This window comes from Leuciscus leuciscus, assembly GCF_965113295.1.
Source record: "Leuciscus leuciscus genome assembly, chromosome: 12".
Lineage (NCBI taxonomy): Eukaryota > Metazoa > Chordata > Actinopteri > Cypriniformes > Leuciscidae > Leuciscus > Leuciscus leuciscus.
The window spans coordinates 949,806-964,049 of NC_138736.1; positions in this window are offsets into that span (position 1 = coordinate 949,806).

Genomic DNA, 14,244 nt, shown 5'->3' on the forward strand with positions numbered 1-14,244 from the left:
TATTCAGGTGCGACTTATATATAAAAATTAATTCAGACTGAGATGAACCAAGAGAAAACATTACCGTCTACAGCCGCGAGAGGGCGCTCTAGTTGGCGGAGTTGTTCAAAAGCGACACCAAGGATGGAGAAAATGATGTGGAATGAGATCGCGGGAGCTTGGTGAACTTGTTTACTGGTCACTTGCTTGTTGGACTCGCTGGCTTATGTTAATTTAGCCTATTCAGCCTCCCAGGTATATGTTCTTTATGCTATTGTGTAGCTGAATAACTGTTAATGTGTTGCGTTAACATACCGGACACCTATTCAGCCTGCTGTTCTGTGTAGTTGAATCAAAGTGAATAACTTGCCTTTCCAGATTAAATGTCTGTTCTTGGTCTTGGATTTTGTGAAATAAATTTCTAAATAAATGCGACTTATAGTCCAGTGCGACTTATATATGTTTTTTTCCTCTTCATGATGCATTTTTTGACTAATGCGACTTATACTCCGGAGCGACTTATAGTCCGGAAAATACGGTACAAACATTTAATATATATTGACAGATTTTAACCTGGGTTACAAACGCAAGAGCGCAAGAGCACAAGAGCGCAAGAGTGCAAGAACGCAAGAAGCCAAGAAAGCAAGAGTGCAAGAGAGCAAGAACCCAAGAAAGCAAGAGTGCTAGAGAGCAAGAACCCAAGAAAGCAAGAGTGCAAGAGCGCAAGAACCCAAAAGCCCAAGAGCGCAAGAGTGCAAGAGCGCAAGAACCCAAGAAAGCAAGAGTGCAAGAGAGCAAGAACCCAAGAAAGCAAGAGTGCAAGAGCACAAGAACCCAAGAAAGCAAGAGTGCAAGAGAGCAAGAACCCAAGAAAGCAAGAGTGCAAGAGCGCAAGAACCCAAGAAAGCAAGAATGCAAGAGAGCAAGAACCCAAGAAAACAAGAGTGCAAGAGAGCAAAAACCCAAGAAAGCAAGAGTGCAAGAGCGCAAGAAACCAAGAGCGCAAGAGTGCAAGAGAGCAAGAACCAAAGAAAGCAAGAACCCAAGAGCGCAAGAGTGCAAGAGAGCAAGAACCCAAGAAAGCAAGAGTGCAAGAGAGCAAGAGAGCAAGAACCCAAGAAAGCCAGAGTGCAAGAGAGCAAGAACCAAAGAAAGCAAGAACCCAAGAGCGCAAGAGTGCAAGAGAGCAAGAACCCAAGAAAGCAAGAGTGCAAGAGAGCAAGAACCCAAGAAAGCCAGAGTGCAAGAGAGCAAGAACCCAAGAAAGCAAGAGTGCAAGAGCGCAAGAACCCAAGAGCGCAAGAGTGCAAGACAGCAAGAACCCAAGAAAGCAAGAACCCAAGAGCGCAAGAGTGCAAGAGAGCAAGAACCCAAGAAAGCAAGAGTGCAAGAGAGCAAGAACCCAAGAAAGCAAGAGTGCAAGAGAGCAAGAACCCAAGATAGCAAGAGTGCAAGAGAGCAAGAACCCAAGAAAGCAAGAGTGCAAGAGCGCAAGAACCCAAGAGCGCAAGAGTGCAAGAGAGCAAGAACCCAAGAAAGCAAGAACCCAAGAGCGCAAGAGTGCAAGAGAGCAAGAACTCAAGAAAGCAAGAGTGCAAGAGAGCAAGAACCCAAGAAAGCAAGAGTGCAAGAGAGCAAGAACCCAAGAAAGCAAGAGTGCAAGAGAGCAAGAACACAAGAGCACAAGAACCCAAGAGCGCAAGAACCCAAGAGCGCAAGAGTGCAAGAGTGCAAGAGAGCAAGAACCCAAGAAAGAAGGAACCCAAGAGCGCAAGAACCCAAGAGCGCAAGAGTGCAAGAGCCCAAGAGCGCAAGAGTGCAAGAGTGCAAGAGTGCAAGAGAGCAAGAACCCATTAAAGCAAGAACCCAAGAGCGCAAGAACCCAAGAACCCAAGAGCGCAAAAGTGCAAGAGAGCAAGAACCCAAGAAACCAAGAACCCAAGAGCGCAAGAACCCAAGAACCCAAGAGCGCAAGAACCCAAGAGCGCAAGAGTGCAAGAGAGCAAGAACCCAAGAAAGCAAGAACCCAAGAGCGCAAGAACCCAAGAGCGCAAGAACCCAAGAGCGCAAGAGAGCAAGAACCCAAGAGAGCAAGAGTGCAAGAGAGCAAGAACCCAAGAGAGCAAGAGTGCAAGACAGCAAGAACCCAAGAAAGCAAGAGTGCAAGAGAGCAAGAACCCAAGAAAGCAAGAGTGCAAGAGAGCAAGAACCCAAGAAAGCAAGAGTGCAAGAGAGCAAGAACACAAGAGCACAAGAACCCAAGAGCGCAAGAACCCAAGAGCGCAAGAGTGCAAGAGTGCAAGAGAGCAAGAACCCAAGAAAGAAGGAACCCAAGAGCGCAAGAACCCAAGAGCGCAAGAGTGCAAGAGCCCAAGAGCGCAAGAGTGCAAGAGTGCAAGAGTGCAAGAGAGCAAGAACCCATTAAAGCAAGAACCCAAGAGCGCAAGAACCCAAGAACCCAAGAGCGCAAAAGTGCAAGAGAGCAAGAACCCAAGAAAGCAAGAACCCAAGAGCGCAAGAACCCAAGAACCCAAGAGCGCAAGAACCCAAGAGCGCAAGAGTGCAAGAGAGCAAGAACCCAAGAAAGCAAGAACCCAAGAGCGCAAGAACCCAAGAGCGCAAGAACCCAAGAGCGCAAGAGAGAAAGAACCCAAGAGAGCAAGAGTGCAAGAGAGCAAGAACCCAAGAGAGCAAGAGTGCAAGACAGCAAGAACCCAAGAAAGCAAGAGTGCAAGAGAGCAAGAACCCAAGAAAGCAAGAGTGCAAGAGAGCAAGAACCCAAGAGAGCAAGAGTGCAAGAGAGCAAGAACCCAAGAGAGCAAGAGTGCAAGAACCCAAGAAAGCAAGAGTGCAAGAACCCAAGAGCCCAAGAGAGCAAGAACCCAAGAAAGCAAGAGTGCAAGAGCGCAAGAACCCAAGAGAGCAAGAGTGCAAGAGAGCAGGAACCCAAGAAAGCAAGAGTGCAAGAGAGCAAGAACCCAAGAAAGCAAGAGTGCAAGAGAGCAAGAACCCAAAAGAGCAAGAGTGCAAGAACCCAAGAGCCCAAGAGAGCAAGAACCCAAGAGAGCAAGAGTGCAAGAGAGCAAGAACCCAAGAAAGCAAGAGTGCAAGAGAGCAAGAACCCAAGAGAGCAAGAGTGCAAGAGAGCAAGAACCCAAGAGAGCAAGAGTGCAAGAGAGCAAGAACCCAAGAGCGCAAGAACCCAAGAGCGCAAGAGAGCAAGAACCCAAGAGAGCAAGAGTGCAAGAGAGCAAGAACCCAAGAGAGCAAGAGTGCAAGACAGCAAGAACCCAAGAAAGCAAGAGTGCAAGAGAGCAAGAACCCAAGAAAGCAAGAGTGCAAGAGAGCAAGAACCCAAGAGAGCAAGAGTGCAAGAGAGCAAGAACCCAAGAAAGCAAGAGTGCAAGAACCCAAGAGCCCAAGAGAGCAAGAACCCAAGAAAGCAAGAGTGCAAGAGAGCAAGAACCCAAGAGAGCAAGAGTGCAAGAGAGCAGGAACCCGAGAAAGCAAGAGAGCAAGAACCCAAGAGAGCAAGAGTGCAAGAGAGCAAGAACCCAATAGAGCAAGAGAGCAAGAACCCAAGAGAGCAAGAGTGCAAGAGAGCAAGAACCCAAGAGAGCAAGAGTACAAGAGAGCAAGAACCCAAGAAAGCAAGAGTGCAAGAGAGAAAGAACCCAAGAGAGCAAGAGTGCAAGAGAGCAAGAACCCAAGAAAGCAAGAGTGCAAGAACCCAAGAGCCCAAGAGAGCAAGAACCCAAGAAAGCAAGAGTGCAAGAGAGCAAGAACCCAAGAGAGCAAGAGTGCAAGAGAGCAGGAACCCAAGAAAGCAAGAGTGCAAGAGAGCAAGAACCCAAGAAAGCAAGAGAGCAAGAACCCAAAAGAGCAAGAGTGCAAGAGAGCAAGAACCCAAGAAAGCATGAGTGCAAGAACCCAAGAGCCCAAGAGAGCAAGAACCCAAGAAAGCAAGAGAGCAAGAACCCAAGAGAGCAAGAGTGCAAGAGAGCAATAACCCAAGAAAGCAAGAGTGCAAGAGAGCAAGAACCCAAGAGAGCAAGAGTGCAAGAGAGCAAGAACCCCAAGAGAGCAAGAGAGCAAGAACCCAAGAGAGCAAGAGTGCAAGAACCCAAGAAAGCAAGAGTGCAAGAACCCAAGAGCCCAAGAGAGCAAGAACCCAAGAAAGCAAGAGTGCAAGAGCGCAAGAACCCAAGAGAGCAAGAGTGCAAGAGAGCAGGAACCCAAGAAAGCAAGAGTGCAAGAGAGCAAGAACTCAAGAAAGCAAGAGTGCAAGAGAGCAAGAACCCAAAAGAGCAAGAGTGCAAGAACCCAAGAGCCCAAGAGAGCAAGAACCCAAGAGAGCAAGAGTGCAAGAGAGCAAGAACCCAAGAAAGCAAGAGTGCAAGAGAGCAAGAACCCAAGAGAGCAAGAGTGCAAGAGAGCAAGAACCCAAGAGAGCAAGAGTGCAAGAGAGCAAGAACCCAAGAGCGCAAGAACCCAAGAGCGCAAGAGAGCAAGAACCCAAGAGAGCAAGAGTGCAAGAGAGCAAGAACCCAAGAGAGCAAGAGTGCAAGACAGCAAGAACCCAAGAAAGCAAGAGTGCAAGAGAGCAAGAACCCAAGAAAGCAAGAGTGCAAGAGAGCAAGAACCCAAGAGAGCAAGAGTGCAAGAGAGCAAGAACCCAAGAAAGCAAGAGTGCAAGAACCCAAGAGCCCAAGAGAGCAAGAACCCAAGAAAGCAAGAGTGCAAGAGAGCAAGAACCCAAGAGAGCAAGAGTGCAAGAGAGCAGGAACCCGAGAAAGCAAGAGAGCAAGAACCCAAGAGAGCAAGAGAGCAAGAGAGCAAGAACCCAATAGAGCAAGAGAGCAAGAACCCAAGAGAGCAAGAGTGCAAGAGAGCAAGAACCCAAGAGAGCAAGAGTACAAGAGAGCAAGAACCCAAGAAAGCAAGAGTGCAAGAGAGCAAGAACCCAAGAGAGCAAGAGTGCAAGAGAGCAAGAACCCAAGAAAGCAAGAGTGCAAGAACCCAAGAGCCCAAGAGAGCAAGAACCCAAGAAAGCAAGAGTGCAAGAGAGCAAGAACCCAAGAGAGCAAGAGTGCAAGAGAGCAGGAACCCAAGAAAGCAAGAGTGCAAGAGAGCAAGAACCCAAGAAAGCAAGAGAGTAAGAACCCAAAAGAGCAAGAGTGCAAGAGAGCAAGAACCCAAGAAAGCAAGAGTGCAAGAACCCAAGAGCCCAAGAGAGCAAGAACCCAAGAAAGCAAGAGAGCAAGAACCCAAGAGAGCAAGAGTGCAAGAGAGCAATAACCCAAGAAAGCAAGAGTGCAAGAGAGCAAGAACCCAAGAGAGCAAGAGTGCAAGAGAGCAAGAACCCCAAGAGAGCAAGAGTGCAAGAACCCAAGAAAGCAAGAGTGCAAGAACCCAAGAGCCCAAGAGAGCAAGAACCCAAGAAAGCAAGAGTGCAAGAGAGCAAGAACCCAAGAGAGCAAGAGTGCAAGAGAGCAGGAACCCAAGAAAGCAAGAGTGCAAGAGAGCAAGAACCCAAGAGAGCAAGAGTGCAAGAGAGCAAGAACCCAAGAAAGCAAGAGTGCAAGAGAGCAAGAACCCAAGAGAGCAAGAGTGCAAGAGAGCAAGAACCCAAGAGAGCAAGAGTGCAAGAACCCAAGAAAGCAAGAGTGCAAGAACCCAAGAGCCCAAGAGAGCAAGAACCCAAGAAAGCAAGAGTGCAAGAGCGCAAGAACCCAAGAGAGCAAGAGTGCAAGAGAGCAGGAACCCAAGAAAGCAAGAGTGCAAGAGAGCAAGAACCCAAGAAAGCAAGAGTGCAAGAGAGCAAGAACCCAAAAGAGCAAGAGTGCAAGAACCCAAGAGCCCAAGAGAGCAAGAACCCAAGAGAGCAAGAGTGCAAGAGAGCAAGAACCCAAGAAAGCAAGAGTGCAAGAGAGCAAGAACCCAAGAGAGCAAGAGTGCAAGAGAGCAAGAACCCAAGAGAGCAAGAGTGCAAGAGAGCAAGAACCCAAGAGAGCAAGAGTGCAAGAGAGCAAGAACCCAAGAGAGCAAGAGTGCAAGAGAGCAGGAACCCAAGAAAGCAAGAGTGCAAGAGAGCAAGAACCCAAGAGAGCAAGAGTGCAAGAACCCAAGAGCCCAAGAACCCAAGAAAGCAAGAGTGCAAGAACCCAAGAGCCCAAGAGAGCAAGAACCCAAGAACCCAAGAAAGCAAGAGTGCAAGAGAGCAAGAACCCAAGAGAGCAAGAGTGCAAGAGAGCAGGAACCCAAGAAAGCAAGAGTGCAAGAGAGCAAGAACCCAAGAAAGCAAGAGTGCAAGAGAGCAAGAACCCAAGAAAGCAAGAGTGCAAGAACCCAAGAGCCCAAGAGAGCAAGAACCCAAGAAAGCAAGAGTGCAAGAGAGCAAGAGAGCAAGAACCCAAGAGAGCAAGAGTGCAAGAGAGCAAGAACCCAAGAAAGCAAGAGTGCAAGAGAGCAAGAACCCAAGAGAGCAAGAGTGCAAGAGAACAAGAACCCAAGAGAGCAAGAGTGCAAGAACCCAGGAGCCCAAGAGCGCAAGAACCCAAGAGCCCAAGAGCGCAAGAACCCAAGAGCCCAAGAACCCAAGAGCCCAAGAGCGCAAGAACGCAAGAGCAATGTGTGAGCAATAACACACTGATTTCCCATGATTCCCTGCCGGAGTCACTGATTCTCTTAAGGTTTTGTGTGAGAGATGTAGAAGAACTAAATGTCAGTTTTAGTTTGCGCTGTACATGATAACCTCAGGAAAACACACTGTTAGACCTGTGTGTGAACATGAGATTCATGTAGAGACGCACTTCAGCTCCACCCGTCAGGATTCATGAACAGATGTGTGTGTCGCTCCGCAGTGTCATCAGAGGTTACAAACACACACAGACACACACACACACACACTCAGACTCTCGCGCCTCCTGTTCCTCCACCAGAGAGATGATGATGATGATGATGTTCACACACACAGACACACACACACACACACACACACACACACACACACACACACACACACACACACACACACACACACACACACACACAACACACACACACACACACACACACACACACACACACACACACACACACACACACACACACACACACACACTCACACTCACACACAAACACACAGACACACACACACACACAAACACACAGACACACACACACACACACACACACACACACACACACACACAAACACATAAACACACACACACAAACACACACACACACACACACAAACACACACACACACACACACACACACACAAACACACAGACACACACACACACACACACACACACACACACACACACACACACACACACACACACACACACACACACACACACAAACACATAAACACACACACACAAACACACACACACACACACACACACACACACACACACACAGACTCGCGCTCCTCCTGTTCCTCCACCAGAGAGATGATGATGATGTTCACACACTCTCACACACACACACACACACACACACACACACACACACACACACACACACACACACACACACACACACACACAGACACACTCTCTCTCACACACACACACACACACACACACACACACACACACACACACACACACACACACAACACACACACACACACACACACACACACACACACACACACACACACACACACACACACTCACACTCACACACAAACACACAGACACACACACACACAAACACACAGACACACACACACACACACACACACACACACACACACACACACAGACTCGCGCTCCTCCTGTTCCTCCACCAGAGAGATGATGATGATGTTCACACACTCTCTCACACACACACACACAGACACACTCTCTCTCACACACACACACACACACACACACACACACACACACACACACACACACACACACAGACACACACACACACAAAGACACACACAAAGACACACACACACACACACACACACACACACACACACACACACACACACACACACACACACACACACACACACACACACAGACACACAGACTCTCGCTCCTCCTGTTCCTCCACCAGAGAGATGATGATGATGTTCACACACACACATACACACACACACACACACACACACACACACACACACACACACAGACACACACACACACACACACACACACACACACACACACACACACACACACACACACACACACACACACACACACACACACACACAGACTCTCGCTCCTCCTGTTCCTCCACTGGAGAGATGATGATGATGTACACACACACACACACACACACACACACACACACACACAGACTCTCGCTCCTCCTGTTCCTCCACCAGAGAGATGATGATGATGTACACACACTCTCACACACACACACACACACACACACACACACACACACACACACACACACACACACAGACTCTCGCTCCTCCTGTTCCTCCACTGGAGGGATGATGATGATGATGAAGATGTTAACACACACACACACACACACACACACACACACACACACACACACACACACACACACACACACACACACAGACTCTCACTCCTTCTGTTCCTCCACTGGAGAGATGATGTTCGGGTCACAGAGAGGTCAGAGAGAAACACACACACACACACACACATCAGAAAGTTTTGCACGTCTCCCTGAACATCTCAGTTGGACCGTATGCTGAGATCAGACTGAATTCTGAATCAGATGCAATAATAACTAATAACTCCACACTCCCTGTGGTGTCTGGGAATTATTAAGAGCGATGTATTTATTTCATCTTTCTCCAGGCTGGCAGGAGATTCATGTCCATGCAACTTTCCTGCAGGAATTACAGCATGTTAATCAGAGAACAGAGTGTGTGTGGATTCGTCTGGGATTGAGTTGTAGAGTTCAGCTTCTCAGATCCTCTGAATCCACGAACTAACAACTGCAACACGAAGCGATAGAAGCTCGTTCTGTCCAGACAAACCGATGACAAGTGACGAGACGTTTGTCACGAGAAGCTCCGCCCACTGCGAAATCTCATTGGTTCTCATATATTCTGATATATACAGTTGCAATAGAAATTTGTCAACTTCCATTGCAAATCAGGTTTATTGGCAACATTGACAGACTTTCAGCTGTTTGCAATGAACAAATCAAACAAAAGTAATTGAAATAGCTCAACACAACAAATAGGCCGCTGTACGTGAGCTGTATCGTTCAGTTTCGTTCCGACAAACGGGGCACTAATTTTTCTTTTGCTCAATATGTTCAACGTTAATAAAATGTATCCAAGCAAAAAGTTCTCCACGCATTATCCTGCAGTTAATGAGAAATTGTAATTTATTGGCGCACTATATTGACTGCGTATTGAGACGTAAAACTGTTGAGCTAGATTTTCAACCAATCAGCATCGAAAATGTAAGTAGGTCACAGCCGAAATCAAGCCAATATCACTACGCACATGTAAACATGGAGGAGGACGTAAGCAGCGCATCTTCATCTGATAGCGGCGATCAAGCTCGATTAACACCCGTAAAGTGTATTCTTCATGTCGGAAAAGATGGTGGGAAAGGTCCGCAGCCCTTTACTGAAGTCCGATGGGAAAAAATCAAGCAATGTGCGTAGGAATGGCTCAAAACGTCGGACACTACGGAGCTAACGTTAGCTATTGCTAATAAACATGTTGCCCTCCTGGACAAACCAGTCTCTGATGTCCCAACAACTACGGGTTTCACCCGGCCTGATATCGGCGTTTTATAGACGCTTGACTTGTGTGTATGTGTGTGATGGGTAGGTTTAGGGGTCGGGTTAGTGTGTGTGTGTGTGTGTGTGTGTGTGTGTGTGTGTGTGTGTGTGTGTGAGAGAGAGAGAGAGAGAGAGAGAGATAGGCCGCTGTCGGTAGCCTAAAAGAGGTCTAGAAATAGGGTTTCATCCCACCAAGTGGGGCACTACCTACTTTTTTAACATCAGAAATATATAGAGATTCCTTAGGAAAAAGTTCTCCACACACAACCTTGCAGTTTTTGATAAAAATTATGCTAAAGGTGCCCATTTAAAAAAAAAGGGAAAACATAGGGAATTTTGCACTTTCAAGCCTGTTTATCATATAAACCCAAAAATGCCGAATTACCACTTGAGGTACAAAATAAAACAGTTTGAAATGTGTGATATACCTGAAGTTGCTATCTAGGGACAGTAAACATGATAAGATTATCAAGAAAACTTCTACTGTAGCATTAACATCCCAATTACTTCTCATGTTCCAATTCAAAGGTAATATTTGAGGTAAAATCTGAATAACAAATAGAATTAAGTCAAAATATAATAACAGAGCTGCCAACTCTCACGCATTCACCGTGAGACTCACGCAATTAACAATTTTCACACGCTCTCACGCCACACATCCATTTTCTCACGCACAGAAAAATCGCGAAGCAAAGAGAACACGGAGACCGACAGACTAGACAGAGCAGGATAGTTATGATATGAAAAAAATCTCAGCTCTCAGATTCTGTCAATTTTATTACGAAATTCAAACAATAAATACCGTTTTGGTGTTTGTAATTGATCCCTAGCGGCACGTGACCCGATCATCTCTACTAGCTAATAGTAAATAAACACGAATGAACAATGTTGAAAGAAACAGTACAGCTTACCGAAATGTATATTCTTCATACATAATATCGATCAATCAATCAAACAAAGGGGTCAATAAAACAGCTGGAGAACAATTATGTCACATAACATTTACCTCAGGAAAGCCATTTAATGACCATAATATAGGCACGTTAGTTGGCTAGAAAAAGTATTTTGCTAAATATGTGTACTATATTACATATTTATTATATTTGTACTTATATCATTAAATAAAGTTGTTATTATAATAAAAAACGCATTATATTTAATCTGAGTTATTTTTTACCTTAAATAATACTACCAGCTGATAGGGCTGTCTGTATGTAGCCTATGTATTTTTTTTTTCTTGAGAAAAATTAACGCCTATCTTGTGTACCTAATATTTATTCAAATGAGTCAATATTAAATCAAATCACAAGAATTGAATTGAAATCGTGAAATTTGTTTCAAGAAATTTGTAAAAAAAAAACTTAAAAAAACCCCTAGCTTACCAGAAATTGTACCATATAAACATTGTAACATGTTGTCACTAAACCTAATACAATTCAGTTTAGTTACTAAAATGTTTTGACAATCACAATACACTTATTGTGATGCAAGTTTTTTTTTGCTTGGATACCTTTTATTAACGTTGAATATAATGAGCAAAAGAAAAATGAGTGCCCCGTTTGTCGGAACGAAACCCTATTTCTAGGCCTCTTTTAGGCTACCGACAGCGGCCTAAAATGTTTCATGTGGTTTCCCTAAATGTAACTGAAAATGCAACTGTTAATGACTTCTGCAGTCTCAAAATTATTCACCCCCTTCATGTCAAGCCTCTCTAGCACTCAGTAGAACACACGTTTGCTGCAGACGAGGTGTATAACAGACTCAGCTTCTGTTTCTGAGGGATCTGAGCCCGTTCCTCATGAGCAACGGCCTCCAGTTCAGGAATATACATATATAGTACAGTTATATAGTACATATATATATAATATACAGTTCTGGGATATACATATTTTATTGGGTTTGCAACCGCCTTCTTCAAATCCCACCAGAGATGTTCTCTGGGGTTCGAGTCAGGAGACTGTGATGCCACTGTATCTCCCAGGACTTCTTCTGCAACCAAGCCTTGCTGGAGTCTGAGGAATGTTTGGGATCATTGTCCTTTTGAAGGTCCAAGCTTCATCTTCTTCACTGATGGCATGATGTTCTCTCCCAGGATCTCCTGATACTTCAGTGACTCCATCTCTCCTTCCTCACGCTGCAGGTTTCCAGAGCCGGAGGATATAAATCAGCCGAGAGCATCACAAGCTCCACACGCTGAACTGTAGACGGTGTACGTGGAGTTCTGGCATGTGTTTAGTGTGATCTATGCTTCCAGAGGTGTCTCTAGGAACATTTAGTGCCTTCACTATCTTTTTGTATCCTGTTCTTTATGTGTGAAGGGCAATGATACCTTCTCTTAACTTTTTGGACCATTCTTTTGACAACTTTTGTTGCATATTTCTAACTTGCAGTCAAACGTGACACTCAACAAACCTCGGCAGTTCAGATATTTCATGTGTTCTAGCTCAAGCACACCTGGTGCAACTAATGAAGCCCTTGATTAGTGAGAGAACACCTGTTCTGCAGATCTGCGCTGTTGTGAGGGATTCTGAATAATTTTGAGACTGCAGAAGTCATTAACCCTCTGGGGTCTAAGGTGTTTTTGGGGTCCTTGAGATGTTTTGACATGCCCTGACATTTGTTTTTGCATTTGACCTGTTTTGCAGATCTGTGCTGTTGTGAGGGATTCTATTCAGGGGGTTGAATAATTTTGAGACAGCAGAAGTCATTAACAGTTGCATTTTAAGTTGAATTTGGGAAAAACCACTTGAAACATTTGTGTTGCGATATTTCAATTAGCCTACTTTTGTTTGATTTGTTCATTGCAAACAGCTGAAAGTCTGTAAATGTTACCAAATAAACCTGATTTGCAATGGAGGTTGAATAATTTCGATTGCAACTGCACTTATTCTGACTACGTTCACAGAAATCATTCTAATATGATGATTTGATGCTCAAGAAACATTTCTGATTATTATTAATGTTGAAAACAGTTGAGCTGCTTCATGTTTGTGTAGAAACTTCATACATGTACTTCTTTCTTTAGTGTGTAATGTTGCTGTTTGAGCATTAAAAAGCTCCAGTTCTTCTCTATATCAGTGTCAGTGTTTCTGAACTCCTGAAACGCCTCCATTGTAGTCTTGAGTTTCTTCCGGGAACGAACACGTCACAATATTTCTCATTTAAATAATTAATACGCAGAATAAAGGGGCGGGGCCTGGTTGAGTTAGTTAGTAGTGTGTTAAACTGGCGGTTATGGTAAGGGGCGGGACATTTCCCAAACACGACCAATCACAACACACTGCTCCAGCCGACCAATCAGAGCACAGTGTGCTTTTCAGAAGGAGGGGCTTCATAGAGACAGGAAGTAAACAGAGAGTTACTGACAGACTGGGAAGAGAGGAGCCGCAACAATGGAGACTATGAGGAAAATAATCAACATTCAAGCAGGAAAACCTGCTCTAGTAGAGCCTGAAAACATCAAGACTTGTGAAAGGGCCTGAGCTGTTTACACAAAAAAAATGCTGGGTTGTTTCTGTATACAAATTGTTGGGTTGATTATGCTGGGTCAAATGAGTTGTAAGGGGGTCATTCACAAATTAACAGCAGGTTGGGTTATTTTGACCCAGCAACTGGTCTATTAGTTTTACCTTTGTAAGACTTGAGAAATTAGAAAATGCCGGGCAGTCTAGTTGAGGAACGACCACTCCCTGAGAAGACAAAGGACCTTTCTGGAAATTAACATTTGAACTTTCTCTTTTGAAACTAGCATCGCCATTCGAGATGCAAGTCTCACCTAAGCAATCCTAATCTACATCTTTTTCCCTTGACCCCCCATTCCCCCGTTCCCTCTCTCTCTCTCATGCTGAGATCACCTGAAATTCACCCAAAAATCTATATGGTTTAATGTGAACAATTATTATACAGTATTATAAATTTTTGGTATCATTTGAAATGTCTCAGTACGACTGGTACAAATATCTCATTCCCAAAGAGGTAAACCAAAAGGTAATAAGTTCTTAACAGTTTAGAGATAACTTGTACACAAAGGAGGGCGTGTCTTCCAGGCAAATGGCATTCTTCTCCTAAAAGGTGTAACCTCTGAATGCAAATTCCCATTGTTAGCAGATGTTTCCATGTGAAAGAAGTTTCTGTCTATATAATGAAATGCAACAAGAGGCTCAGGGCGATTCTATAACCCAGACCAGCCCATGATGTGAAGTGCAAGCAAAACACTTTGCATCATGTATTTTATAATGTCAAGGTTCGCATCTTCTCTCTTTATTCCAGAGCATTTGATGTTTTGTATTTATTATCTTTGAACTGATAATGACATTGGCATGATACATTTACCTGACATAACTGACTCTGACATTATTTTCAGCAAAGAGTTAAAAAGAATAGTCAAACATTCGCTCACTTTTAATGATGCACGGATATCATTAAAACCTTTTCATTTATGGAGTCACATATGCAGATGAAATAACGAGGTAATAAACATGAACATTTTTTATTTAATTTAATCAAATTACTTTGCCACA